Here is a 27826-nt window from a genome sequence, read left to right as displayed (position 1 = left end):
TTATTTTCACACTTCTTATATTTTACTCACTATATACACCTATTTCATTTCAATCATATTCATTTTTTCTTCAAAAACAAAATTCATTTGAAAAAAAACAAGCTATTTTGAACAATTCTTGCGCATTACACGGATGAGTTTTTTTAAGTGATTCTTGCAAACCTATTCATTACACTGATTACATTTCCAGTCAGTTTTCATAGTTGGAAGAGTAACAAAATATTTTTAAATTATAAATGGACTCAGCTATTATTATGTTGGTTCTATTTTAAATTGTTTAAAAAAGCATAGAGGTAGAAAACAATTTAATAATAATAATACATATAAGGAGCACTCGAAAGAGTATTAAGTATGTCTTTTATATATGTTGATCTTGTTTCACACTGTAGTCACTTATGGATTTTGTTCTTTTTCCACACGTTATTATGTGATAACGTTCGCACTTTCGGTCGCACAATGAGCAAACGCAGTCGTCGTCTGGATGGTGGAATCTTTGTGTCCTACATATCTTGTGGTGGAAGACGTGGATAGCGAGTCTGGTTACCACGTGTCTTTGGTCCTGGCACCTCTCTGTCCACTTCCGGTCCGTCATTGCGCTTGTACAATAGAAGTCCGGGTCGATGTCATTTTGCTTCCTACGCTGTCTCTCCAGGTGTGCTTGATACGGGCCCGTAGATGGCAGCATTAGTTCCAGCCTGAGGACCTCTATGAAGAAACTCTCTTTGGCCAACACGTAGACGATCCTGGTAGGGGACTGCTTTCCTACTCCTAGGACTCTCTTCAGGAACCTTGCCTTCACATTTTCTAACTTTGCAAGATCGTTGTCCGTCAGTTTCTCCCATATTAATTCTATTCCATAGGAGGCAATCGGTGTTATAACTGCATGAAATAATGATATCGCTGTGGTCAGGGAGAGTTTCCTGATGTTCTGAATTCTGTTTATGGCTTTCGTGGCTGCCGTTGCTCTTTCCTGGATATGTATCCTGTAGGAAGTCATTTCGGTTGCAGGTATACACCTAGGTAACGAAAGGTGTTCACGGTCTTCAGCGTTTCTCCTTGCAAGGTAAATTTCTCGTCTTTTGCTGGCTTTCCTCCCTTTCTAAAGACCATGTGCACTGTTTTTTCTTTGTTGATCTCGAAGCTATTTTTGCAGGCCCACTGTTCGAGCCTCTCGAGTGCTGTTTGCAGTGCGACCCTAGCGCCATGTCGTCTGCATACATTATTAGCTTCACTGTGGGTAGATCCTTAACTATGTCTATGATGTCTGCTGTTAAGATGTTGAACAGCAGGGGGCTCATAGGGTCGCCCTGCGGTACGCCGTTTGTCTGTCTGACCTTTTCGGATAGGACTGCGCCTTCGTTAATAATAATTTGGTTATATGCCAGAAGAGCCTCAATCATAATGGCTAGGGGGTGTGTGTCTCCCAGCATCTGTTTTAGCTTGTTTATAAGGATGTTCCGATTGACTAAGTCGAACGCTTTCCTATAGTCAATGAAGACAGCGTGATATGTGCCTTTCTTGTATCTAAGGGTCTGCTCTGCTTCTTGTAGAACTTTCACCGCTTGTAAAGTGCTCCTTTTTTCTCGAAAGCCGAATTGACAGTCTGGGATGAATTTGTCCACTTCCATGATCAGTCTTTTAGTTAAGATTTTAGAGAAGATCTTATATATAGTGTTCTGTAGAGCTATGCCCTTGTAAGAGTTAGGGTCTTCAGTGTGCACTTTCCCTTTATACAATATTGTCAATTGGGCCGTTCTCCAGCTGTTGGGGATTGACCCGGTTTTCAAGCATTGATTAAATAGCTTTTCCCATATGGGCAGTAGCAGTTCTTGTGTTTCCTTTAGGTGCTCTGCGTATATGCTGTCCGGTCCTGCTGCCTTTCCCTTCTTTGCAGCCTTGATAGCTTCCTGGATTTATTTTGCGGTGATCAGGACGCTTGCTTCTGGTATGCTGTTTGTAGCTTTGACTTGGTAGGCTATGTCTGCGCCGTTCCTGTTGAGTATATTGGAGAAATGTTCCTCCCGGGTCTCAATTGGGATCTCTCTTGCCTTGGGAGCTTGTTTTCTTCTCAGCGCTAAGAAGGGATCTGATTTCGCTTGTTCAGCTGATTCCCTGGCTTCTTTCTCGATGAACTCTGCTCTTTTTGCTTTTATTATTAGTTTGTATTCTTTCCTCCTCCTCCTGGCGTAAATTTCTATGTCTTCTTTCTCATTCGTGCTCTTTGCTTTGTGCTGTGCCCGCAGTGTTTCTTTCCGTGAATTGTAACACTCGGCGTCGAACCATTTTTGAGCGTATCTTTTCCTTCTTAGGATAAAAGCCTTGTTGAAAGAGCTGTTAACAAGTTGCATCGCTTCTTCTGTGCGGTTCTCTGATATAAGTGCGCTTACTTCGTCTATGACTTTCATGTCCTGCAGTTTTTCCGGGTCTAGTTTCCTAGAGGGTCTTTGTTCTGGTGTTATTCTCGCTGTCTGGTGTGTTATGTCTAATGTTGTAGACACTGGTATGTGCTTTCTGATGAGTGCTGCTCCTGAGGTCCATAAACCTTCTTGTTTCAAGATGCGCAAGGATTTCCCTCTGTGAAATACTTGGTCGATAGCACCTGCCCCGTTGTGGGCGAAATAAGTTTTGAATGTTTTATCGTTTGCTAGTGTGTACCCTTCTCCTTCTAGTGCCTCTAGTACCAGGTCCATCTTTTGACTTGCTTTGTCGATTCTGCAGTTGATGTCCCCCGCCAGTATTACGTTTGGTTGATCTGCAACGTGGCTTGTTGTCCTTAGTAGGGTATCAATTACTTCTTCTGTTGCTGTGTTTGGTGGGATGTATACTCCTATTAATGTGAGTTTTGTTGTCTTGACTATTGTGGCATTTGTCTCTTTCCTGCATTCCAGTATCTTTCCAGCTGACTGTTTGAGTAAGCAGGACACCCCTCCCGCTGGTCTACCTCCTGTCGCTCTTGCGTATGCATGCACTCCATAGAACCCGGGTAGGTCTAGTGGTACTTGTAGGAAAGTTTCCGTCATAATCACTAAGTTATACTGTTTTGTGAGGTCCGGTGGAATATATTGCAGAACGTGTCTGAGTCCCTCAGTGTTCCATAGGAGCAGTTTTAAGGTGTTCTTATTCGAAGGCAGCCCTTTCGGTGCGTCTGTGGCCTCGAAAAAGGTATCTTCTAACGAGGATCCCTTCAGGCCAGAACTCTGGCTTCTCTGCTTCGGTGAGGTGTTTAAAAGGAATGCCAACCCTGAAGGCTTCCATGGTTCCTTTTGTAGTTAGCTTTTCGCAGGTTATGCCCTCTTTTATGTTGTTTTTAATAGGAAGTTTCTGATTGATTCTTCGGCCGTGCCGTGCTTCACCTTGCCCACGTGCAGCCACGCAGTCCTGTCTGCTGGTCTTAGGTCGTTGTCATCTCCTTCTTTGGAACCTATGATCGGGACTTTTTCTTGTCTCTGTCTTCTCCTTGAATGGTAGAGCGTCCAATTTTCTTCATCTTGGATGTCGACCACATGAGCTGCTGAGATCTCCTCTGCGTCATTTTTACCGCCTAATGTAACGGCGGCTTCCCTGTTGTCTTCCTCGTTCGTGTATAATAAACCGACTTGTTCCGCCTCGCCTATACTTGGCGGTGGATCCCTGTTTCCTGCATTGAGGTTTGAATTTGAGTCTGCTTTACTGGGTTTCTGCCGTGGATTCATTGCTTGGTGTGGTATGGATTTTATTTCCTTCTTTATCATGTCTTGCACACTGTTTGTAAGTGCTTCCAACATCCTCGTTAATTTTTTCGTTACTTTCGTAGTGACTTTTTCTTCTATTTCGTTGAAATCCATATAGTGACTAGTTTTGCCGCTAGGAGACGGTGGCTGTCGGTTCGGTCCAGAGTCCGTGGATATACAGAGTAGCGCAATCACCGAGCCGGCCGCCATTGTTAGTCCTTTTCAACACGCTAGGGATAGGAATATTTGAAGTAAAACTCAGATATTTTTAATTTGAAGGGCAAAAACGTCTAAAGGATCTTCTTACATTATAGAACATTATTATCAGTCAACATACTAATGTATAAAAACTCCATTTAATAATTATTACAGCATAAATACGCATTTAAGTGTTCAATATACTCCTTCATAAACATCACAGTTATAGGTATTACGGCAGCATGAACTTAATCAAATTACAAGTAACAAATGAAAACAACAATTTTGCAAATAAAATAACAGTAAATCTAAACATTTCCAACTGCATTCCTCGTGCAAACTCTCCGGCTTCCGCATATAAGGGCACACTATAGTGACATTTCTCGAAGTTTATTAGTTATAAGAGTTCACAACAGTGAAACCAATAACTACCATACTTACGAAGCTAGATTCACCAAATTTTGATCACTGGTATATCTGCTTATTAGTGACAAGCGTACAAAATTGCATTCGCCTATGATACGTGGTTCGCAGATTATTAATTTTTTTTTTTAATATTGAACCGCTTTATATAAAAAGACGCTTGCACTACAATTGACATTATTCTTAAGTGATTTTCACTTACATGTCTCCTTACATACATGGAATCAACGCTTACTATAAGTTTTTGCTGTAAAATTAATAAGTAAATTGCTAGAACGTTTTAGTATATAAAAAAAATTAATAGTCATAAAAATTCCTAGTAATTTACCCATTCGCTGTACAGAAAATTCCAATAGTAATGTTTGTTCCAATGTATGTAAAGAATCTTATAAGTGAATATAAATTAAATATAATGTAAATTGTGACGCAAGGAACTTTTTGCATTAAGCAATACACTATATAATTAAGTTATTAATAAAGTGCAAACCACTTATCATAGAGAGAGACGAAATTTTGTAAATGTGTTATTATCAACCAGATATACTAGTGATAAACATTTTGTGAGTTTAGCTTTAAAAGTATGGAAGTTAGTAATTTCATTATAATGTTCCCAAGGATACACTCATGTGAGATTTTGTCATTTTTTGTAAACAAAATCGTTTCTTTGTTTTTATCTTTAAAAATTCATTTATGATCTAAAGATGCCCTCTGCCAATTTTCATGACCATACGACCGGTCTATCAGCTGTTTAGGGTCACATTTTAAACGGCTGTGGGCTCTGACTGTTAATTTAAATTCTCCGTCCACGATCTCCACTCTGAATTCTGCGACCATTTTGGAAATTACGCTATATTTCATACATTATTTATTATATTAGATTTCCGATTGAGCCAGTGTAGCTTCTTGACTTCTCGAAATATTTCTTCATAGAATCCAACAGGTGTTAGACCTACTTCAAAGGCTGCTTTCCTTTAAAAGATATTCAGTTACAAAGGAGAGCACAACTCTTATCTAAAGGAAAATTCCACTTGTTGCTAGTAGCCATAACAACGTGTTTTCCATGCTTGGTTTTTGTTTGTGATACAAGAAATATTTGCAAGTTTCTAACAGTTTTATTGTTAGTGTTATAATAGTGTCTATAGTCCATAGTGATTTGTAAATATTATTTATCTATTATAGTGTTTTCATAAGATTACATAATTTTTTAGTCATCTTTATTTACTAGTGTAGGTTAGGTCTGCACAGCGTGGTAAGTGTATATAAGGATAAGTTCTTTATATAATATGATAGTTCTATATGTTTCAAAATGCCTAGAAAATAAAAAAGACAGAGACCTGGTTAATTATTATTATCCCAAACTTCTGAAGCCAATTTTCTACACTTTAATTTTCTGTAAATTTTGCATTGCTAAAAATGCTACTCTTTCTACAGATTGTGTACTACATGCATGATTTTTTGCAGAAGTTTTTGAATAATATGTTCTTAACAAAACTTACTATCAGTATTATACCTAACACTCATTTTTTTTTTTTTTTTTTTTTTTTTGTTCTTGTTGTTTAGTCAATTGTCCGAAGACAGATTTGAACCTCATAAGTACCACCAATAAGGCATCACTCATGAGAAAACTAGGCCAGAAGATAATGGGGTAGGGTGGCAAGTTTCTTTCCCCCTCCAATGCATACTTCGCCGATTAGCTACATATTCCACTAATCACACTTCAGATACTTACAAACAATTGTCTTCCTCTGACACATATCGTCAAGTGAGATGTACTGCCTGATTATATATTCTATGCATATCAGCCAGAAGAGGTATTTTTTAATATTAAGTTTTTTACACTCGAGTTGAATTTTTCTGTCTTTACACTTTTAGTGCATTAAATATGTTTAATTATTTTTTAGTAAAATAAAGAGGAAAATTGTATAGTAAGTTTCGTTTCTGAAGGTCTGACACGTATGTAGACAAAAATTCTGGCCAAAATAGTAACAATTTTTGAAAACCTAAATTTTCACAATTTAAAATTACAAATTAAAAGTACAAAATTTCATAGATCTACTTAGAATAGTTTAGAAAATTGAAATTTCACATCAGTCTAACCTTAATAGGGTTTATAGTTTCTTCGGTCTTTGTATTTTCTAATCGAGCCAAACAATACAATCTTGTCTCAAGAATAAATTCAGAACTTCACAAATATATTATGTCATTCTTGCAAATAGCAATAGGATTAAATTCAGAAATGCTTGATTTGAAAGGGAGAAGATGGTAACAATTTGACACTGATCCTAATTGGTACGTGATTTTCATTTGTTTTATGTAGAAATATCATTGCTGAATCAACTTAAATTCTAGATTAGTTTCATAAAAATATTTTGGGGCCCAAATTTTGAAAAAATAAATATCAAAATACAGTCATTCATTAATCTCACAATGTATGCTCACTTAGGTAGCGGATCGTTCCTTTTTATATTTATAGTCACTTCTTTCCTTTTTCCTTATTTCTTTCACCTTGTCACAGAGAAAACAAATGTTCGCTTTGTTCAGTTCTCTGTGAACAGTTCTGAACACAGTAGCATTGCATTTTTTCGCATTTAAATTACATTCTTTCCCTATGCAACTGTATACTGCATAGCGCGCCCTGGACTAACAATGGCGGATTTGTCGGCATTTGCCGGCTCAAACGATTGCGATACTCTGGTTCGGTACGTCCACCTTGCTCGCTCGGTTCAGCTGCAGCCGACTGCTCCCTCGAAGCCGGTATTGATTTGTCGGGTTGGCCGTCAGATGCCACTAGGTGTTGGTGCGCGTTCTCTAGTTGATCTTCTGGGTCGGAATATGGCGCTACTTGTCTCATCCATGGTGGAAGAATACTGGTGTGGCGGTGCGCAGGTATCGTCCCCTCTCACTTGCACAGATGACGTCACGCTGGGACCAAGATCCAGCCTTGCCTTCAGTAAAGCATTACATTGAGGCGGTTCTGATCATAATTATGTTACTCGAAGGCATCGCTGATGAAAATAAATATTTGTTACGGAACATTATAATTATGAACAATGATAATATGCTCACGATACAGCAATAACTCTGTACACTGAAGGTGGAAACTGAATTAATGGACAACCGCAAAAAAAAAAAGCAGTGAATTACGAACAAGTATTGAGCTCTCTTTTAATTTTGATAATTATTATATTACAGCTGTGAATAGTACCACGTTTCTTGGAATTTGTGTCGACAACACTTTAAAATGGTAGGCCTATGTTCATATTTATTTTACCTTTTATGGGGAAATACTATTAATATTACTAGACCCTTTATTGCTTAGAAAAAGTTATTAGAACGATTTTATTATTAAAAGTACTGAATCTTATCAATCTTCTTCTTTTTTTTTAAGGAATACAAAATATTAGAGTGTTGTATACTTATATCTATAGCCTATGCTGTTTAAGCGTAATGAAACTGAATATATAATAAAATATTAGATTGTCACGATTCTAATACACGTAATGCAGAACTATAATAACAGAAAGTCACAGATTAAAGAAATATAAAACGTCTTCTGATTATTGTTTTATTAAGTTAATTTCTAGGGAGTCGGCCATGGCAATGACGGTGATCTGAACTGATTTTTTATCGGTATACTGAATTAAGTTCAATTAATAATCGACAGTGACTTCAGTTTTGTGTTAACATAGAGCAGTGGTTCCCAACCTTTTTTGACTGACGACACATTTTACTGAACGCCTACGATATCGCGACACACATTTGTTTTTATTAATAACAATATAATAATAACAACCAGTGCTTTTCTTCTGGAGAAAAAGGTGATGGAACTCTGTGTAGAATATTTTATAGCGGACAGAGAAATGATTACTGTTCACTGCACAGAAATTTTGTCGTTTTTAACTTCCTTTACGCCCAATTAAGACTGTCAAAATCTAAGCGAAATTCAAAGAAAAATTATATTGAAAACATAGTTATTCACACATATTTCGGTTCAATGATGAAAAATGTAACAAAAATATGCCCGAACGCCGTTCCAGCGCGTTCCGCCAGAGAAAAGCACTGAAAACAACTTCTATGTAGTGTCGGCTAGCCAGTGTTGTAGATAGGTCGATGTTAATACGCAATAAAAATAATAAAGAAACAAGTAGCAACTTGAGCAGCATTAGAAAAAAACAAAGATATGTGTCAAAAATTTTAACCTATCTATGCTGGATGTCCGATAAAAGATTTTTATATTCGTTTTTGAAAACGTTTGTGAAGTCTGCGCTTGGTAGGTTGCAAAGTGTTTCTCTATACGTGGCCTTATAGTTGACAGGACAACACGTAAATAATCATCACGTAAGTCTGTTCCTTTGTTTATATTTCACAATTTTCATAATATAAAATGTTGATTCACACAATTATGACGTTGAAAACAGCAGTTCTATGTGTATTTTTAGTTTATTCAGCACCTTCGACAAAACATTTCCGCATATTAGGCACTTGGGATTTTGTTTATATTCATCTTCACGGTACGTAAAACCATATTGCCAGTATTAATCACGCTATTTACGAAACGCAGTACGTTTTTATAAAACCTGGAGGGAAATTTCGCTCACATTATTTGAATTAGCACTGCTGTCATCTAACCCAGAACTTGATTCATATTGTCTCTTTCGCATTAAAAATTTGCCCATGATAAAATCTAAATAAAACGCTTTTGATAAAATAGTCGCACTATCACCCGCTCACACGTACCGTATAGCTATACTAAAAGTGACCAATATATTCTGACGATTATAAACTCTTGTTTTTATTAGTGGGAAGAGTAAACGAATTACTAATGCGTACACTTCCATTCGAATTATCGCCAGACAGAAAAATTAAACTGAGCAATGTTGCAGGTGTTCACGTTTCATTGGTAAAGTCTGTCTCAAATAAAATGTACCATATCAGAGACTTCGTTATAAATAAAAAAAATGCGTTGTAAAGAGACGTTCTGGATGGCATAAAATTAATTTTTCAATTCCAAAATTTCGCGACACATTCCATGGCTTTTAAGGAACACGGAGGTTCATTGCCGCCTTCACATAAGCCCCCATTGGTCTCTGTCCTGAGCAAGAACCCCTGATGTAGAGAGTTCAATTACTTTTCAGTTTTTGCGTGTGTTTAATTTTCAATAAATGGTTCATAATGGCGTACGTTTGGATGCAGTGCGGACATCAGCAGTGCACACGCAAATAATTATTTTTACTTGTTAGAAACATTACATTATTGTTATAAATTTTTGCATGACAATAAAGTTTTACTGACATGATTATTCGTATTATTGGCAGTAATATTTTGTATATTGACAGTGATTTTGGTTTCAGAATATGAATGGACACAAATGTTAAAATTTCGGACCGTATTGGTTGAATAGAGTGTCTCTAAATAAATGAAGAAACTAATTTTCAAAAGATAGTTAGCCAGTGAGACATATTACAATATAAATTAATAATAATAATAATAATAATAATAATAATAATAAATTTGTATTAAGAAAAGCCGCCCTGAATAAGGGTTCAATAGATCGGCCTACTAATCAATTCACAAAGAACAATCATTATAAATAATTATGTGAAATTTGAAAGAAAAAAGAAACAATAAGATAAATGATAAGAAAACATAGGAAATCATCCCTAATGGTTGCATTCGAAAAGTCATTTTCTCTGGTTATTGCATAACCAACATAAATTTTGAAAAACTTATGGACCCAGAAATAATAAATAAAAATAGAAAAATAATAAGTATCAATAAAAATAGTGATATTAATGTAAATAATAATAATAATAATAATAATAATAATAATAGTAATAATAATAATAATAATAATAATAATAATACAACTTTTAAGGAACTCGGAGGTTCATTGCCGCCCTCATGTAAGCCCGCCATTGGTCCCTATCCTGAGCAATATTAATCCAGTGTGTACTATCAAATCCATTTTGATATTATCCTCCCATCTAAGTCTCAGCCTCCCAAAGGACGTTTTACCTCCGGCCTCCCAACTAACACTCTATATGCATTTCTATAATAATAATAATAATAATAATAATAATAATAATAATAATGGTAATGGTAGTAGTAATAATAATATTACTAATAATTGTAATGGTAATAATAACTTAATAATAGGCCTAATTATTATTATTATTTCCACATCAATAATATTTAATATATTTGTAAATGAGTACATTCAAATGTTTCTACTATCATGAGAAAGACTTTAACAAGTATTTTACTTTTATGAAGTTATTGTAATGTCAGAACAAACATTCTTGTTTTAAAAATCGTAATTTAGCGTCTTCTATATTGAACTTGTCCGCCCTTCGACAGTGATCCACGAGCTCGCTACTCGCTACGTCTTTGTCCTTCGGAAATCCGTAGTATCTTATGTTGGTTCATTTCGTTTTCTTCGAGTGGCTGTTGTGGCCATACATAACACAGCCCGGCATTCTATTGCATATTTCTTTCACATAGATTAAAAAAATTCGCACAATCTTTGTCACCATAACCAAGTTTAAAGCGACTGCTGTGCTTGATTCCCAGCTCTGACCTCCCAGTGTGACGTCACATGCGCAGACCCGACGCATTTGTGTCAACGATCCGCCACACCAGTATTCTTCCACCATGGTCTCATCAAACATCTGTCTCCTCTCTGTAGGTCGCCTTCTGATTGTACACTCTTAACCTCTTTTGCTGTGTTTGCAGCGTTTTCTATTTCTCTACTACCTTCATTTCCACAAAACATTTCCTAATCTCACTTACCGCTTTACGTAAGTCTTCTCTGTTTTCTTTCTTTCTGCTGCTGTCTGCTGTGTTTTCAATAGTTTTTGAGAGCACTTTCTATATCGTTTTCGAACGTATGCGCCATCTTGCACTAGAAAACAATTTGCTATATATTATGTACTCATGAGGGCTTAAAGAACAAAATAATACATGACCTGCCAAAATTTTACCTTCACAGCATCAATAAATATATGAATACAATATTATATGACCTGGGTACATTTTGAAACCACTTAGAAAAGTGACTGTCTCTGGCTGAAGATCAGTTTTTTACTTGTTCTCTCTGAAGTACCCGCTGTCTTAATTATTAGGTTATTATATTATTATTATTATTATTATTATTATTATTATTATTATTATTACTACTACTATTACTATTAAATGATTGACTGCTATTCATAGCTTATTTCATTGCGATCATTACACATACTTAAATTTTACAGAAAATAGTATTTATTTATTCTCAATTCCATTACCCAAATTCCTCAATAGAACTTGCACGTAATCACACGGGTTTCCTCAACTCTCGTGTCACATTTCTTTTAAACGGTGGCTACTAAAATATGTATAGTAACTTTAACTAAGCAATTTATAATTTTATGTGACTTTCTTCAGACAGGCCTGAAAAACGAAGAAATAATTCGTCAATGTAACGACATTTTATTGAAGATCGGTGAATTGGTACAAATTCATGTAAGTAATAATTTCATTATTAACTTTTAATAAAGGTTTTACTCATGTATGCCGATATAGGCCTAAACGCAATTATCATTTTCCAAAGGTTTTCAATAATGACAGTTCTACAATAACAGCAATATTATAAACTATAAACAGGAGATAGAGGAGAAGGAAAAAGGAAGCCGAGTCTCCTTCTTCCTTAAAGATTTATGTGACAACACTATCGAAAGCGAGAGATTTTCTGGAATCGGTGATGACGACATGGTATTTCTGGACATGAAATTGAGAATTCTCCAAGCAAACCTACACAGAGTGAGCAGTAGTGTCATTAATTCTAGTGTTGCGATTCCTTGAGTAAAGAGCAACAAAAGAGTCAAATACCATTCTGCTATTTTTTAATTGTTTTCCAGAAAAATCGCGCATTTTAAAATACAATAACTATGGCATCTTGCAACGTTGCAACAAGCAGGCAGTACATATTAAGTTGTGTTGCTCTGAGCAACCACCTCACCTGGCTTGTTGAAGATCATTGCCTTGTACATTATTTTTAAACTCTTAAGCAAAAATATAGACTATATACCGTTTAATTCTCTTGTTCCAACTGTGTTAGAATGAACATTGTTCATTCCACGAAAAACAAAGTCTTGGAAAATTTAAAATAAACTCTACGACCTAAATATAATTACATGTTCAGAAAATACAGTCAAAATGGGAGCATAAGGGTACAGTACATCAGTTATTCATAGATTTCAAAAAGACGTATGACTCGGTTAAGAGAGAAGTTTTATATAATATTCTTATTGAATTTGGTATTCCCAAGAAATTAGTTCGATTAATTAAAATGTGTCTTAGTGAAACTTACAGCAGAGTCCGTATAGGCCAGTTTCTATCTGATGCCTTTCCAATTCACTGCGGGCTAAAGCAGGGAGATGCACTATCACCTTTACTTTTTAACTTCGCTCTAGAATATGTCATTAGGAAAATTCAGGATAACACAGAGGGTTTGGAATTGAACGGGTTACATCAGCTTCTTGTCTATGCGGATGACGTGAATATGTTAGGAGAAAATCCACAAACGATTAGGAGAAACGCGGAAATTCTAGTTGAAGCAAGTAAAGCGATTGGGTTGGAAGTAAATCCCGAAAAGACTAAGTATATGATTATGACTCGTGACCAGAATATAGTACGAAATGGAACTATAAAAATTGGAGATTTAACCTTCTAAGAGGTGGACAAATTCAAATATCTTGGAGCAACAGTAACAAATATAAATGACACTCGGGAGGAAATTAAACGCAGAATAAATATGGGAAATGCCTGTTATTATTCGGTTCAGAAGCTTTTGTCATTTAGTCTTCTGTCAAAAAATCTGAAAGTTAGAATTTATAAAACAGTTATATTACCGGTTGTTCTGTATGGTTGTGAAACATGAACTCTCACTTTGAGAGAGGAACAGTGATTAAGGGTTTTTGAGAATAAGGTTCTTAGGAAAATATTTGGGGCTAAGAGGGATGAAGTTACAGGGGAATGGAAAAAGTTACACAACACAGAGCTGCACGCATTGTATACTTCACCTGACATAATTAGGAACACAAAATCCAGACGTTTGAGATGGGCAGGACATGTAGCACGTATGGGCGAATCCAGAAATGCATATAGAGTGTTAGTTGGGAGGCCGGAGGGCAAAAGACCTTTGGGGAGGCCGAGACGTAGATGGAAAGATAATATTAAAATGGATTTGAGGGAGGTGGGATATGATGGTAGAGACTGGATTAATCTTGCTCAGGATAGGGACCAATGGCGGGCTTATGTGAGGGCGGCAATGAACCTCCGGGTTCCATAAAAGCCAGTAAGTAAGTAAGTAAGAAAGAAAACACAGCCAATAACACACGCTTATTCCAGAATAAAGTGAAAAGATTAAGAAATATTTCTAAATTCTCATTTCAATCAAATAATTATTATTCTACAGATCGTAGAAAATAATGATGCATATTTTACGTCAGAAAATCAAAATTTTAAAACATTAAAACTCTAAAGGAGAAAATAAAAGTGCGATATGTTCATTTTACTTTACAGTAACCAACAAAATTAAAATAGTAATATTATGAAACAAGTTTATAATGTAATAATAACATTATGAATGAGATTCATACCTTTTTTTGTACGACAGCACTATAAAACACAATATTAATAAAGAAATAATATCAGATTTGTGATGATGGGTAGTTTAGTGTAAGTCTATGAAGAAAAGGTTGCTATGACAACAATGATACATTAAATACACTCAGGGACAAAAAAATCCGGACGCTTTAATATTTGCTGGTATTTTGCAAAACATTATCTTCTCATACAATATTATGGTAGCCATCTGTTGTTATGGAGACGTGTATACATTGTTGATTGTTTTTTGTTTTATAAACAAGCCATTACAACCAAATATTCCAATTTTGCTTTCGGAGTCTCAGCTATAACAATTTTGTCCCAACCATTTTGTGCTTCATTATCGTTATCATTCGTTATTTGTTTATTTTTACATTTTCTGAGTTTAAGTGGGGTTGTAACATTTGTCTTAAACCAAGATGCGACCTGAAGATGTGGCTCGAGCTGTAGCCCTTTACGATGATGGACGCAGTGTACGTTACATTGCAAATGTTATGAATATGGTTAGAAGCACAACCCATGATGCCATAAAACGGTATAGAGAGACCATAGAATATACCAGAAGACCAGGTTCGGGTCGTCCAAGAGCTATAAATCCAAATGAAGACAGGTATATGGTGTTGAGAGTTCTTAGGGAGCGCAATCTGCCAGCTACTAGTGTAGCCCAGCAATTTGTTAACATGCATGGACGCCCAATTTCGGCCAAAACAGTTAGAAGGAGGTTGAAAGCAAGTGGACTGATATCAAGTAGACCTGCAACTGGTCCCAGACTTCTCAGGATGCATCGAGTTGAACGACTGTGTTTTGCAAATGATCACAGGGATTGGAGAAATGGACAGTGGAGCTGTGTTCTGTTCACCGATGAGTCCCGTTTCTATCTGTGCTCACCTGATGGACGTAAAAAAGTTTGGAGAAGGAGGGGAGAACGATTTTCACAGTGTTGCATTTCCGAAAATGTGCCGTATGGAGGTGGTGGAGTGATGGTTTGGGCAGGAGTGTGTACGGATGCTCGTACAGAGTAGGTTTTTGTTGAAAATGGAAGACTAATAGCTGATAGGTATATAAATGAATGTTTGATCATGTTGTGCCATTTGGCCAATTTGTAGGCGATAATTTTGTTTTAATGCATGATAATGCACGGCCGCATATTGCCCATGCGGTCGGAGATTATCTCCAAGAAGTGGGAATCCATGTTCTTCCATGGCCAGCAAGGAGTCCACACATGAACCAAATTGAACATGTATGGGACATGCTGGGACGGCGTGTTAAGAATAGACGACCGAGACCAGAATCGTTACAAGAGTTGAGGCGAGCACTTGGCGAAGAATGGGAACTTATTCCTCAAGAAGACATTGCTAACCAAATTGAGAGCATGCCAAGACGTATGGATGCAGTTATTCAAGCCAGAGGGGGTAATACCCGTTACTAAAAAGAGTTTTTAATGTTTAAGGCACCATAAAATGAAAAAACAGTTAGACCAAACGATGCCATAGTTATACGCCCTTTGTAATTTTTTGTAAATTTTCTCATCAGAGATTTTTTTTAATGTTGTCGTATAAGGTGCTAAATGAAACATTATTTTGTTTAAATGGGTTTTGTTTCATTTTGAAATAATTGGCAACAAAATACAAGCATATATAGAAGTGATCGGTTTTTTTTTTTTTTTTTTTTTTTCCCCTGAGTGTATTATAGCACTGGCAAATCGTTTCGTAATGTTAACTGTATGATACAAGTTATGCCTTCTTAATAGAAGCCATGGTGTTATAGTTTGCATGGTAATATTTTTACGACACTTGTACGATAATGCCGTATATATTATGCACGATTTTCGCTAACGATAAAGACTGTTTATAATGTTAGTATACAAAAAATATTATTTTTAAACTCTTCGACTTACTTTTACGACTAATCAAATATTCGGTAAACAGCCAGTAAGAAAAGCTTATTTTATATTATACAATCATAATTAATGATTTTAAAAATCTCCATTTCTCCTACTATGAGCATTTTCTTCAGCCAATTATAAATAGTTACCTTCTACTTCAATTTTTAAAGTAGTAGTCGGTAAACGTACATACAAGAAATCAAATTTCCAATGCCATAATTAAAAGCAATTGTGTTATGTTTACATTTCTTGTTGTCACTGCACTCCTTAGAACGCGGTACCCAGCTGTTGAAGCCGTTGGCCATGATATTCTAGAGCAGTGGTCGTCAGCACTCGTACCCGCTAGCAGCTACGAGTGCACCATAGTGCAGTGTGTTCTCCACGGGTAAGAGACGCTAGCCCCAGGGTGCTCTGTGCTGATGACCGCTGTTCTAGAGTGTATTTAATCCCTCGTCAATTAATTGACTTTTTATACAGAAAAATATTTAATATAATTTGATTTGTCTATTTTTGTCGCAGCGCAAGCATGTCCTGAGAAATCTGCTATTATGAAATGAATTACTGTCAGAATTGGTTAACTGTTTTTCATTATTAACTGAATAACCACAATTAATTATTTTCGTCTTCACTGCAAACAGCTGTATGAGCCGGAGGAGGTAGGCCGCCCGGCAGACAAAATTGACGGCGAAGCCAATGTCCGAAGACATCTAAGTGAAAGTCAATCATTTTAGAAAGATGCTAATAGAGACCTGATTATTACAGACACATATAACACGATTTTAGTTAATACTTGCTTAGGTTAGAATTATCTTGACATCAAATTTAAAGAAATAAATATCAAAAGTCCTTCAAATACTGTAAGTTTTCTTATATTCAAAATACAAAATATTACATAGGTTACATGAACGTATCTTTGACTAGCGCTTTCGCTATTATAATAGCATCTTCAGGTCAGACTTGCGTGACGTTAAGCTTTTCATATAAAGACGTAGATGGACAAGTAACATCGAAATGTGTCAAGGTACATGACATGAGAATATAAAAGTACAATGATAAGAAAAACAAGTAAAATTTGACTTATGAACAGACGAATATATATGTATGACAGTTACACCTTCATGAGGACTCAAAATTAATACATAAAACTATTCGGAGTTAAAGCGTGCAGAAACATGTATGCTGCTAATAGATCAAAATTTGTTTGAAAATTGAAGTCTGCAAAACATATATGCAGCTTAAAATTGAGACACAGATAGTTAAAAGAATAACAAATTAAAATATTGTTTTGCATCAGTCATCACGACGTGGCAGCACATTGTAAAATCTGCAAAAATCAATAATAAGTTTTAGTGAAGGGATCTGTATAGAAAACAGAAAGAAAAATGAAGTGACGATAAACCACTTACGAGATCTTTGGTGTTGGCGTAGTAAAAGAAGTAATGTTGCCTGGTCGGTAGCGTGGTAATGACTGGTGCAGTAACACAGTATGAGAAAATACGTCATGACGTAAGTGGAGGGGGGTACGTGCCGCAGTGAGAAGAGCTTCCATTGGCTAATTTAAATAAGGGGTTACCGGAACTAGGTAATTGTTCATTAATTAATGAAACAGTATTATTAAGCGATTTAGCTATGTAAAATTCTTCAGCAACTAAATTAAAGGTTGCATTACTGATGGGTTTTAAAATCTGTAAAGCGTCGGACATTTTTTGAAGTTCATGGTTGTTCTCAATCAAATGGGTTGCAAATTTGGATTTATTACGATTGTGACGGAAATCTGCTTTATATTCAGAATATATCGTCCTAAAATTCCTTTTAGTTTGGCCAATATACTTTTTTCGACAATTCTCACAATGCAGCATATACACTCCACCACCGGCATATTTATCAAAGTTACAAATATTGTTCGAAATAACATTATTAAGTTTATTACCTGTTCTAAAAGAGATCTTTACATTTTCTTTTTTTTTTTTTTTTTTTTTTTTTTTTTGAAAAAATTATGCAACTTGTATGATACATTATTATAAAAAGACATTGTGTTCCAGTATTTAGATTTTTTATTATCAGTCAAGGGCGTGAGCGTAATATCTGAACTCTTGTTTAAAAGAGATTTTCTTTTAGAAAGAAGTCTATCTATCAATTTTTTATTGAATCCATTTTCTATTGCAAGTCCTACTATATATTTGTATTCTTTTAAATAGTTTTTCTTGGAAAGGGGGACATTCAACAATCTATCAATTAAGAAAACGAAAGTACTATGCTTATGAGATTGGGGATGGCTGGATTGGCAGTGAATAGTATGGGTAGTGTTTGTAGGTTTTCTAAAGATATCGTAATCGAAACGTTTATGTTTTCTGATGACTTTTAAGTCTAAGAAATTTATAGATTTGTTACATTCAAGTTCTATGGTAAATTTTAAGTTAGGATGTAAACTATTAAAAGAATGCAAGATACATTCATGGGTGTCAGCATGACTCTCAAAAACTAACAAGGTGTCGTCAACATATCTGTTGTAAGAAATGATGTTATGTTTAGCAGCAAGTTTTTGATATGTTTGTCTTCCAAGCTCTGTAGAAATACGTCGGCTAAAAAACCGGAAAGAGAGTCACCCATTGCTACACTCGAGTTTGTAAGAAATATTTATTGTCGAAACGGAAATAATTTTGTTTTGTGCAAACAGAAAGCAACTGCATTAATTGACTGATGATTTTTTCATCGGTGTTAAGTTTGTGCAATTTCTCTGAAATTATCTTTAAAGTTTCATCAAGTGGAATATTGGTATATAAATTTTCGATGTCCAAAGAGACAAGTTTTGTGGATTTATTAATACTTAAGCGTTGTAATCTTTCAATAAGTTGTTGGGAATTATTCAAAGAATATCTGTTATCCATCTTAAGTATTTGTTTCAAATATAACCTTTGTTAAGAATGTCCAATTCATCTGTAGAGAAAGCTACGTTGGAAAGATTAATGGTTCTTTGTGCCGCATGGGTACTCACATTGTGAACAACTTCATTTTGTTTTAACAAAGAATCCAGTTTTTTACGTAAAAGTTTACAAGTTTAATTACCCTCCACACAATTTGGACAATACTATTGATAATTTGGTTATAGAGACTGAACATGTTATTCAAAATTGCGAACACAACTGTAAAGATTATTTGAGATACCATACTTCTAAGATTATTCAGAATTACCAAAATGATCCCAACACAAAACGACAGTTTAAAGAAGCCAAATTAACGCACCAGAAAGTTACTGCACTTGGTAAAAAACTCAAACATAATAATTTGATCCACACTAAAGCTGACAAGGGCAATGCAGTTGTGATCATGGAAAAACCTGATTACGTTAATAAAACATATGAATTCATCGCTAAGAATAATATCGAAGAAATTAATTATAACCCCATTGATAAACTTGAAATCTATAAAATCAGCCATAAAATCTGCTCCGGATATCATACATGAGAAAGATGCACACAAATATATTGCTAAGAATCCAAGTTTACCAACCTTAAAGCTTTACCAAAAACCCATAAAAAGGATTTATCTATGCGTCCGGTTGTTAATAGCGTAAATTCACCAAACCACAAAATTAATAAATTTTTGTTGAAATATTTGAAACAAATACTTAAGATGGATAACAGATATTCTTTGAATAATTCCCAACAACTTATTGAAAGATTACAACGCTTAAGTATTAATAAATCCACAAAACTTGTCTCTTTGGACATCGAAAATTTATATACCAATATTCCACTTGATGAAACTTTAAAGATAATTTCAGAGAAATTGCACAAACTTAACACCGATGAAAAAATCATCAGTCAATTAATGCAGTTGCATTCTGTTTGCACAAAACAAAATTATTTCCGTTTCGACAATAAATATTTCTTACAAACTCGAGGTGTAGCAATGGGTGACTCTCTTTCCGGTTTTTTAGCCGACGTATTTCTACAGAGCTTGGAAGACAAACATATCGAAAAACTTGCTGCTAAACATAACATCATTTCTTACAACAGATATGTTGACGACACCTTGTTAGTTTTTGAGAGTCATGCTGACACCCATGAAGGTATCTTGCATTCTTTTAATAGTTTACATCCTAACTTAAAATTTACCATAGAACTTGAATGTAACAAATCTATAAATTTCTTAGACTTAAAAGTCATCAGAAAACATAAACGTTTCGATTACGATATCTTTAGAAAACCTACAAACACTACTTTCGTTTTCTTTATTGATAGATTGTTGAATGTCCCCCTTTCCAAGAAAAACTATTTAAAAGAATACAAATATATAGTAGGACTTGCAATAGAAGATGGATTCAATAAAAAATTGATAGACTTCTTTCTAAAAGAAAATCTCTTTTAAACAAGAGTTCAGATATTACGCTCACGCCCTTGACTGATAATAAAAAATCTAAATACTGGAACACAATGTCTTTTTATAATAATGTATCATACAAGTTGCATAATTTTTTCAAAAAAAAAAAAAAAAAAAAAAAAAAAAAAGAAAATGTAAAGATCTCTTTTAGAACAGGTAATAAACTTAATAATGTTATTTCGAACAATATTTGTAACTTTGATAAATATGCCGGTGGTGGAGTGTATATGCTGCATTGTGAGAATTGTCGAAAAAAGTATATTGGCCAAACTAAAAGGAATTTTAGGACGATATATTCTGAATATAAAGCAGATTTCCGTCACAATCGTAATAAATCCAAATTTGCAACCCATTTGATTGAGAACAACCATGAACTTCAAAAAATGTCCGACGCTTTACAGATTTTAAAACCCATCAGTAATGCAACCTTTAATTTAGTTGCTGAAGAATTTTACATAGCTAAATCGCTTAATAATACTGTTTCATTAATTAATGAACAATTACCTAGTTCCGGTAACCCCTTATTTAAATTAGCCAATGGAAGCTCTTCTCACTGCGGCACGTACCCCCCTCCACTTACGTCATGACGTATTTTCTCATACTGTGTTACTGCACCAGTCATTACCACGCTACCGACCAGGCAACATTACTTCTTTTACTACGCCAACACCAAAGATCTCGTAAGTGGTTTATCGTCACTTCATTTTTCTTTCTGTTTTCTATACAGGTCCCTTCAGTAAAACTTATTATTGATTTTTACAGATTTTACAATGTGCTGCCACGTCGTGATGGCCAGTAGCGGCTGGTGGTCAAAATAATGAGTGTGCTACAATCTCTATATCGGCCTACTGTATACACTTATATGTATTTATCTTAATTTGAGACTCGCCTAGTGACGAAATATGAAATCCGTACGACGTTCCTTCCTACTGCAGAACTTGTCAATTGCCCTGGTGTTAAACCCTCCATCCTGGACATCATACTCTTTTCTATTGACAGTATTGCAAGAGCAATGAGACGATCCTGGGACATAGTGTTCCTTAAAAACGTTTTTATACGTTTTAAGCAAGAAAAACATCTTTCTGGCTCAGCAGTGGTTATTGGTGTTGTAACCAAAATATTTAACAACTTCGTTACCTCACAGAATTGATCCTGTGAATTGTTGGAGGCTATGTATTGTAACAATTGAACAGCCATCTATATTCCGGAAGTCGGGTCTTCCGTATAGAACTCCAAGTTGTGTCTTTAACACTCTTTTATTCAGTATAGTATAGCTGTTGACAGCAACTTCAAGTACGCGTTCAGGAAAATTATGCGAAAAATTGTCAAAAAATTTGCTGTTTAACAATTTTGTTGCGTCTAGGTAGCTTAAAGACTGGAAACGATAAGTATTTTCCTGAATTATACGGTCATATACTTCCTTGACTTCAATTTTCTGGGATTCCATTTTCCGTCGCTTGCTGACTGATTCAAGAGGAACCTCAAAAAGCTGGTAGATGGCAGAGCAATCGGACACTTTAATTACCAAATACATTGTACATAGTTCCGAGTTCTTCCACAAACAAGCATTCTTTCGTTACGCTTTACTTTTGCAATCTCCAAGCTGTGTAGTGCTGAAGCTGACTACAGCACTTTCTCGCGTAAAAATAGCCAATCAGAGCAGTGATTTCAGCTTCGCACATGCGCATTAAATGTCTACATTCTCATGTAGATTTTGAGTAGCACATTGTATCCCCTGAGGCACCAAAGAGCGAAGACCGAAGACTAAACACTCTATAACGTGTCATGAACATAACCACGGGAAATTGTCAAATGACAGATCAAATACTGTGGTATTGCAAATACATTATATGAGCAAAAATTATCATTGTGCTGTAGCACTGTAGCACATAAGGACGGGCCGCCCCTGGTGATGACTGATGGAAAACAATATTTTAATTTGTTATTCTTTTAACTATCTGTATCTCAATTTTAAGCTGCATATATGTTTTGCAGACTTCAATTTTCAAACAAATTTTGATCTATAAGCTGCATACATGTTTCTGCAGGCTTTAACTCCGAATACTTTTATGTATTAATTTTTGAGATCTCATGAAGATGTAACTGTCATATATATATATATATATATATATATATATATATATATATATATAACAGACGAATATATATATATATATATATATATATATATATATATATATATATATATATATATATATATATATATATATTCGTCTGTTCATAAGTCAAATTTTACTTGTTTTTCTTATCATTGTACTTTTATATTTTCATGTCATGTACCTTGACACATTTCGATGTTACTTGTCCATCTACGTCTTTATATGAAAAGCTTAACATCACGCAAGTCTAACCTGAAGATGCTATTATAATAGCGAAAGCGCTAGTCAAAGATACGTTCATGTAACCTATGTAATATTTTGTATTTTGAATAGACAGTTATTGAAGGACTTTTGTTATTTATTTCTTTAAATTTGTTAACTTGTCGGACCAACATGCCTTTCAAATTTTGACATCAAATATCACCTGCCAAAATATTTTCAGTTATTCACTTCACACGCACATTATGTAAGTGAATGAGTCATCATATGCCTAACTAGCAACTTTCATGTTGGAAAATTATTCCAATATTTATTTCCACAGGACGACTACATAGATTGCTATGGAGACCCGGCAATCTCCGGCAAGATCGGCACCGACATTGAAACACGAAAGTGTACCTGGTTCATAGTAACTGCAATGCAGCGAGCCACTCCGGAACAGAAAGCTATATTAGAGGTAAGAACAAACATCATTTTATGTAATAAATGGAGAAAGCATTCACGTGAGTTTTAAAAACACAGGATGACTCTTAAGTCAGTTGACAAAAATGCATCATCATTGTGAACGGGATTCATTTACAAATGTAAAGGCAATGAAGATAAAATTTATTGTAAAAATACCGAAATAACATGTTATTTACTAAAATACTCTGACAGCGACGTGAGATTCGAACTCACGACCAGCGTCCCGCAAGACAGCAGGTCGCGCGTGAGTCGACACGGGCTCCACGGAGAGAAGAGAGGGGAAAGGGGCGACGCGGCGAGGGGAGGTTGCGCGCCCATCTTCTGCTTGCCTTGAGAGGCCGAGAAGTCCGTCGAAGTGGAAATATCGCGAACTCGAACTTTCCAGGCTACGTCGCTGTGGTTATAAAAGAAGAAACGCGAGTGAACTCGGACAGTGATTCATTGAGCCCGTCAGCAGAGCAGATTTGATTCAATCAGTCAGTAAGCCAGTCTTGTGTAGAAGTGAAGCCAGCTTCGAGACCAGAGCGCGACTTGAGTTGTGTCCGTAACTGTGGAGCCTGAAGCCCGGAGTTAGAGTGCAGTGGACCGCAGTTGGGGGACCTGAGTTCGAAGTTCAGCGGATCGTCTCTGAAGGTCTGTGGTACGAGATTCTGTGAACGCGAGTGACTGAGCTAGAAGAACTAGCCAAGACAAACGAGCTGTGAACTGAGAACTGACCGTTCTGTGTTGTAAATAGTGCTTTGTAAATATTAGTTCAGATTAACAGTTCATTGTTGTTCGTAATAGTCCAAGTAAATTGTGATTGTCGTCAGTGGAGTGCACTAACGAATACTGAGTTACTGTGTGGAGAGCAAATCCTATTGTTGAGGTAATAAAGTTACATTGTTGTCCGTATAAAAACGTTACAAGAGTAAGACCTAGCGAAAGAGGGAGCCAATCAATGGCACTACACGGGATTCACCTCACCGGCACTTTGAAGAATGCAAAAGAAAGGCATCAACTGTTACTCACTCCAAAGCTACTTGGAACCACGCCCTATTCGCCAGCTTCCGAACTGATAACTTCTACAGCAGGCGTTCTCAACCTGGTGCTTTTTTAATGGCATTTGTTGCTCTCCTCATGCGAGTAAAATTGTGCAAGAACGCACCTGAGACCCTTTTTGCAATTCAAACTTTGATGTACAGCTGGAACAAATAATGTTCCTACCCATCCATTATACTATTTTAGCGACCTAATAGACCTTGCAATATTTCATGTTGTATAACCCCTTTCAATCCAGTGTGGACTTAGAAAAATCAAGATTATTCAATAGAATAATGTAGCTGCTGGTGCGGAATTTCAATTGATAGATCTACAGTCATGCGTAGCGCTGAAATATTTGTTTCAAAAACGAGTAATTCATAGCTTTTGAGGGGCATAGAAGATTTAAAGAGACTCCAAATATTGCTGACTGTTTCTTTCAATATTACGCATAACCAACTTATGCGAAAAAAACTTTCTCACTTATGAAATAGTTCAAGAACAAAGCACTATCACGATTAACTGATTCACATCTGCAGGACTGTTTCTCCTTGGACATCACTAAAATTACACAGTACTAGAATTCACTACGTTTATCAGGATGATTTTCAGTTAAACCTTGAAGTAAAGTACGACTGCAATACGAACAGGTAGAATATTTTAATCGTAAATTGCAGAAACTCTACAAGTCACATTTTTTCTCAAATTCAGTTTTTCATACGGTTGTAATATAAATAGGCCTTTCAAATGGTGCAGAAACTCCACACGGCTAGTGCTTGATGTACTTTTTACTGTGGCAACAAGTTACAGTCAATTGCAGGATCACAACTCCAGGACAAGTGAGAAACAAAAAAATTGTTCAGTTTAATTTCTTTTGTTTCTTTACTGGATTAAAGGAATTTGAGGAATTTAATGTATCAATCATATAATTTTTTTGTTTTATTTTATGTTTTCGTAATTGCTTGACTTAAATATACATTTAAAGTAGATTAGAAGATTTTTAAAAAATTCTCTCTTCGTCTTTTTTAACGTAGAACTTTTTAAAGGAATAAAATAATTGTTACCAGTCATGAATTACAGAAATCCCCACATGTCTAGGTAATTCAGATTCTCTTTCCAGAAAATACCAAAGAAAAACATTAAAGTTCATGTCTGTCAAACTCTAGAACTTATTATGAATCATTAATAAAAATAGTCACTTAAAATACCAAACGTTTCTGAAGACAAATCTACTTATAGGATGAATTTGTGATATTGGCAATAATGTTTCGGAATAGATTTAATATCAACCAATCACAGTTCTGTTTCTTGAAAGGACGCCTTGTGAGGAAGCGTCTCATAGCGTCTTATCTGATAAGACGCCTCCTACAATACTTCAGTGTCAATCACAGAAAATCAAGAAATGCCAACAAAATTTAACTTTGAAAATTGGGTTTTCAATAAATGTAACTTGAAGTTATAAATAAATATCTGTAAAAACCTTTCGTGTTTTTATTCTGTTAATGTAACATTTCAGCTTATCTTACTTTTGAGGTTAACTATTATTGTTTCTGTATTTCCGCTCTGAGTAGTTGGCAATACTAGGTAGTCTATTTACTATGCCATGATAGACAGCAGTTTGTTTTTTTAATTTCATTACAAGGAAATATAATGTCGTATTGCTGTGTTTTTATAATAATTTTTTCATTTACGTAATTAATACAGTTTTTCAAGTTATTTAATTTTATTCGTTGAATAATCTTATTAAATTGCACTCGTGGTTTCATCTTATCAGCATAATTTCATTCGCCCTTCGGACTCGTGAAATTATCAATAAGATAAAACAGCACTTGTGCAATTACTATAGATAATCAGTTTTTGGTTTTCTTAAAAAATTTACTCAAATCGACATGTGAGGTTTCTGCAAATTATAATTCATTTGTGGACAGAGACATGAAAGGATGGTATAAATAGTTTCCGCTCAAGAACATATTGCCCATGCATAGACTATAGGCCTAATTATTCTGTTTTTCAACTATATGATTCGTTTCCATAACGTTAAAGTTTGTTCCTGCACAATAGGGTAGCTTCTGAATTTCTCCACAAGACTGAAGGTCGTAAGTCATGTTATGGCTACAATGTCTTAATTTCGGAGTATATTAATATCCATCTTCTTACTTCTTTTTCAGGATTGCTACGGATGCCATGATCCAGATAAAGTCGAAAAAGTGAAAGAAGTTTACGATGAGCTTGATTTACGTTCTGCATATGTCACTTTTCTGCAAGACAGATTTAAAGCCTTGTACAACCTCATTGATCAACTTTCAAATGATATACCACCAGAGCTTTTCCACAACTATTTCATGTGAACAAAAAGAAAGTAAAAACAGTAGTTGTGGAAGTAACTTATTATTTTAATTACTTAAGTTACTATGTAAACGAGTCTATTAATTATGTCGGTGTGATACCATCAGTTTGAATGTCGTGTACCGTAGGACACGGAAAAACAAACGATTAGCAATTTAAAATGGAATATCTTCATTGCAAAGCAAGTATTTATTATTTTTGCCTACATAAAAGAAACTCACCGAGGTAGTAATATGTTATATGGTTACTTAGAGGAGTTTCGTGACATTGTACTACAATTTGAAGTTTCACAGGAATTTTAGCTTAAATATAAAACTTCAAATCCTGTATGGTGGGAGATAGATTTTTTTACAACTTTTCTTCAAATAATCCCACAGGAAGAAAAAATATGTTGATAAATTCTGTCAATGCGGAATCCACGATACGTCTCCGAAACCAGACAAGATGTAGTGAGGACTTCGTCACCACTATTGCCTTGGGTAGATCATGCATCCTTAATTATATACATATATTTTTTGTTTTACAATCCAATACGTGTTTTAGCCTTTTCAAAAAATTTACTCATATTCCATTCAAAGGATGCCCTACTTGTTCAACATTTACTTGAAGGATTCGGTGAATAATTGTTTTTAGAAGTTGCCGTACTATGAATACTTAAAAAAATAACTATGAATGGCTGAATGAAAGCATAATATTCGACATTATTAGACATACTGAACTACCCTTGGTACTAGCAAAGAGATATCTCCACGTACACCAACCAAACATTTGTCTGAATCTTCTGAAAGGTCTAAGAGAAAGAAAGCTAGGAACACACTGCAATCCAAAAATAAGGAGGAACTTCCCTCTCCTACACAGATGAGCGAGAGAGATCAGGAAAAGAGAGAAGCTGCTGTCCTTGTCAAGGAAATTACAAGTACAACACCAAGGATTTTAGTAGGTTATTTTACGACGCTTTGTCAACATCTTAGGTTATTTAGCGTCTGAATGAGATGAAGGTGATAATGCCGGTGAAATGAATCCGGGGTCCAGCACCGAAAGTTACCCAGCATTTGCTCATACTGGGTTGAGGGAAAACCCCGGAAACTTGTCCCGACCGGGAATAGAACCCGGGCCACCTGGTTTCGCGACCAGACGCGCTGACCGTTACTCCACAGATGTGGACTTACACCAAGCTGTGCCACAGAAATAAAAAGAGCATACATGTCAGCTGCCAAAAATCCTATTCAACTAACTGCTGAGAAAGCTTCGGCTCTTATTACAAAACAAACATGTTACCTCTAACCAGTGTAAAATGATTAATAATATCTGTTAGGAGAAAATTTGATAATTTTATTTAAATTCACCCACTATAATATGTTCGTTTCCTTAACACAAATGTAATGAGAGTTTGTATACAAGACGAATAT

At 35.4% G+C, this 27826-nt stretch overlaps 1 long non-coding RNA gene across 1 annotated transcript; it reads left to right on the top strand.

The window, feature by feature from the left end:
• Positions 1 to 11755: 11755 nt before the first annotated feature.
• On the top strand, positions 11756 to 26742 carry LOC138704281 (uncharacterized). Its single transcript, XR_011333296.1, has 3 exons — positions 11756 to 11834; positions 22909 to 23043; positions 26240 to 26742. It is a non-coding gene; the product is annotated as an uncharacterized lncRNA (long non-coding RNA).
• Positions 26743 to 27826: the final 1084 nt, after the last annotated feature.

Source organism: Periplaneta americana, chromosome 8 (assembly GCF_040183065.1).
Source record: "Periplaneta americana isolate PAMFEO1 chromosome 8, P.americana_PAMFEO1_priV1, whole genome shotgun sequence".
NCBI lineage: Eukaryota > Metazoa > Arthropoda > Insecta > Blattodea > Blattidae > Periplaneta > Periplaneta americana.
Note: the sequence above shows the minus strand (reverse complement) of the source record. Positions and strands in the feature narration are given on the sequence as shown.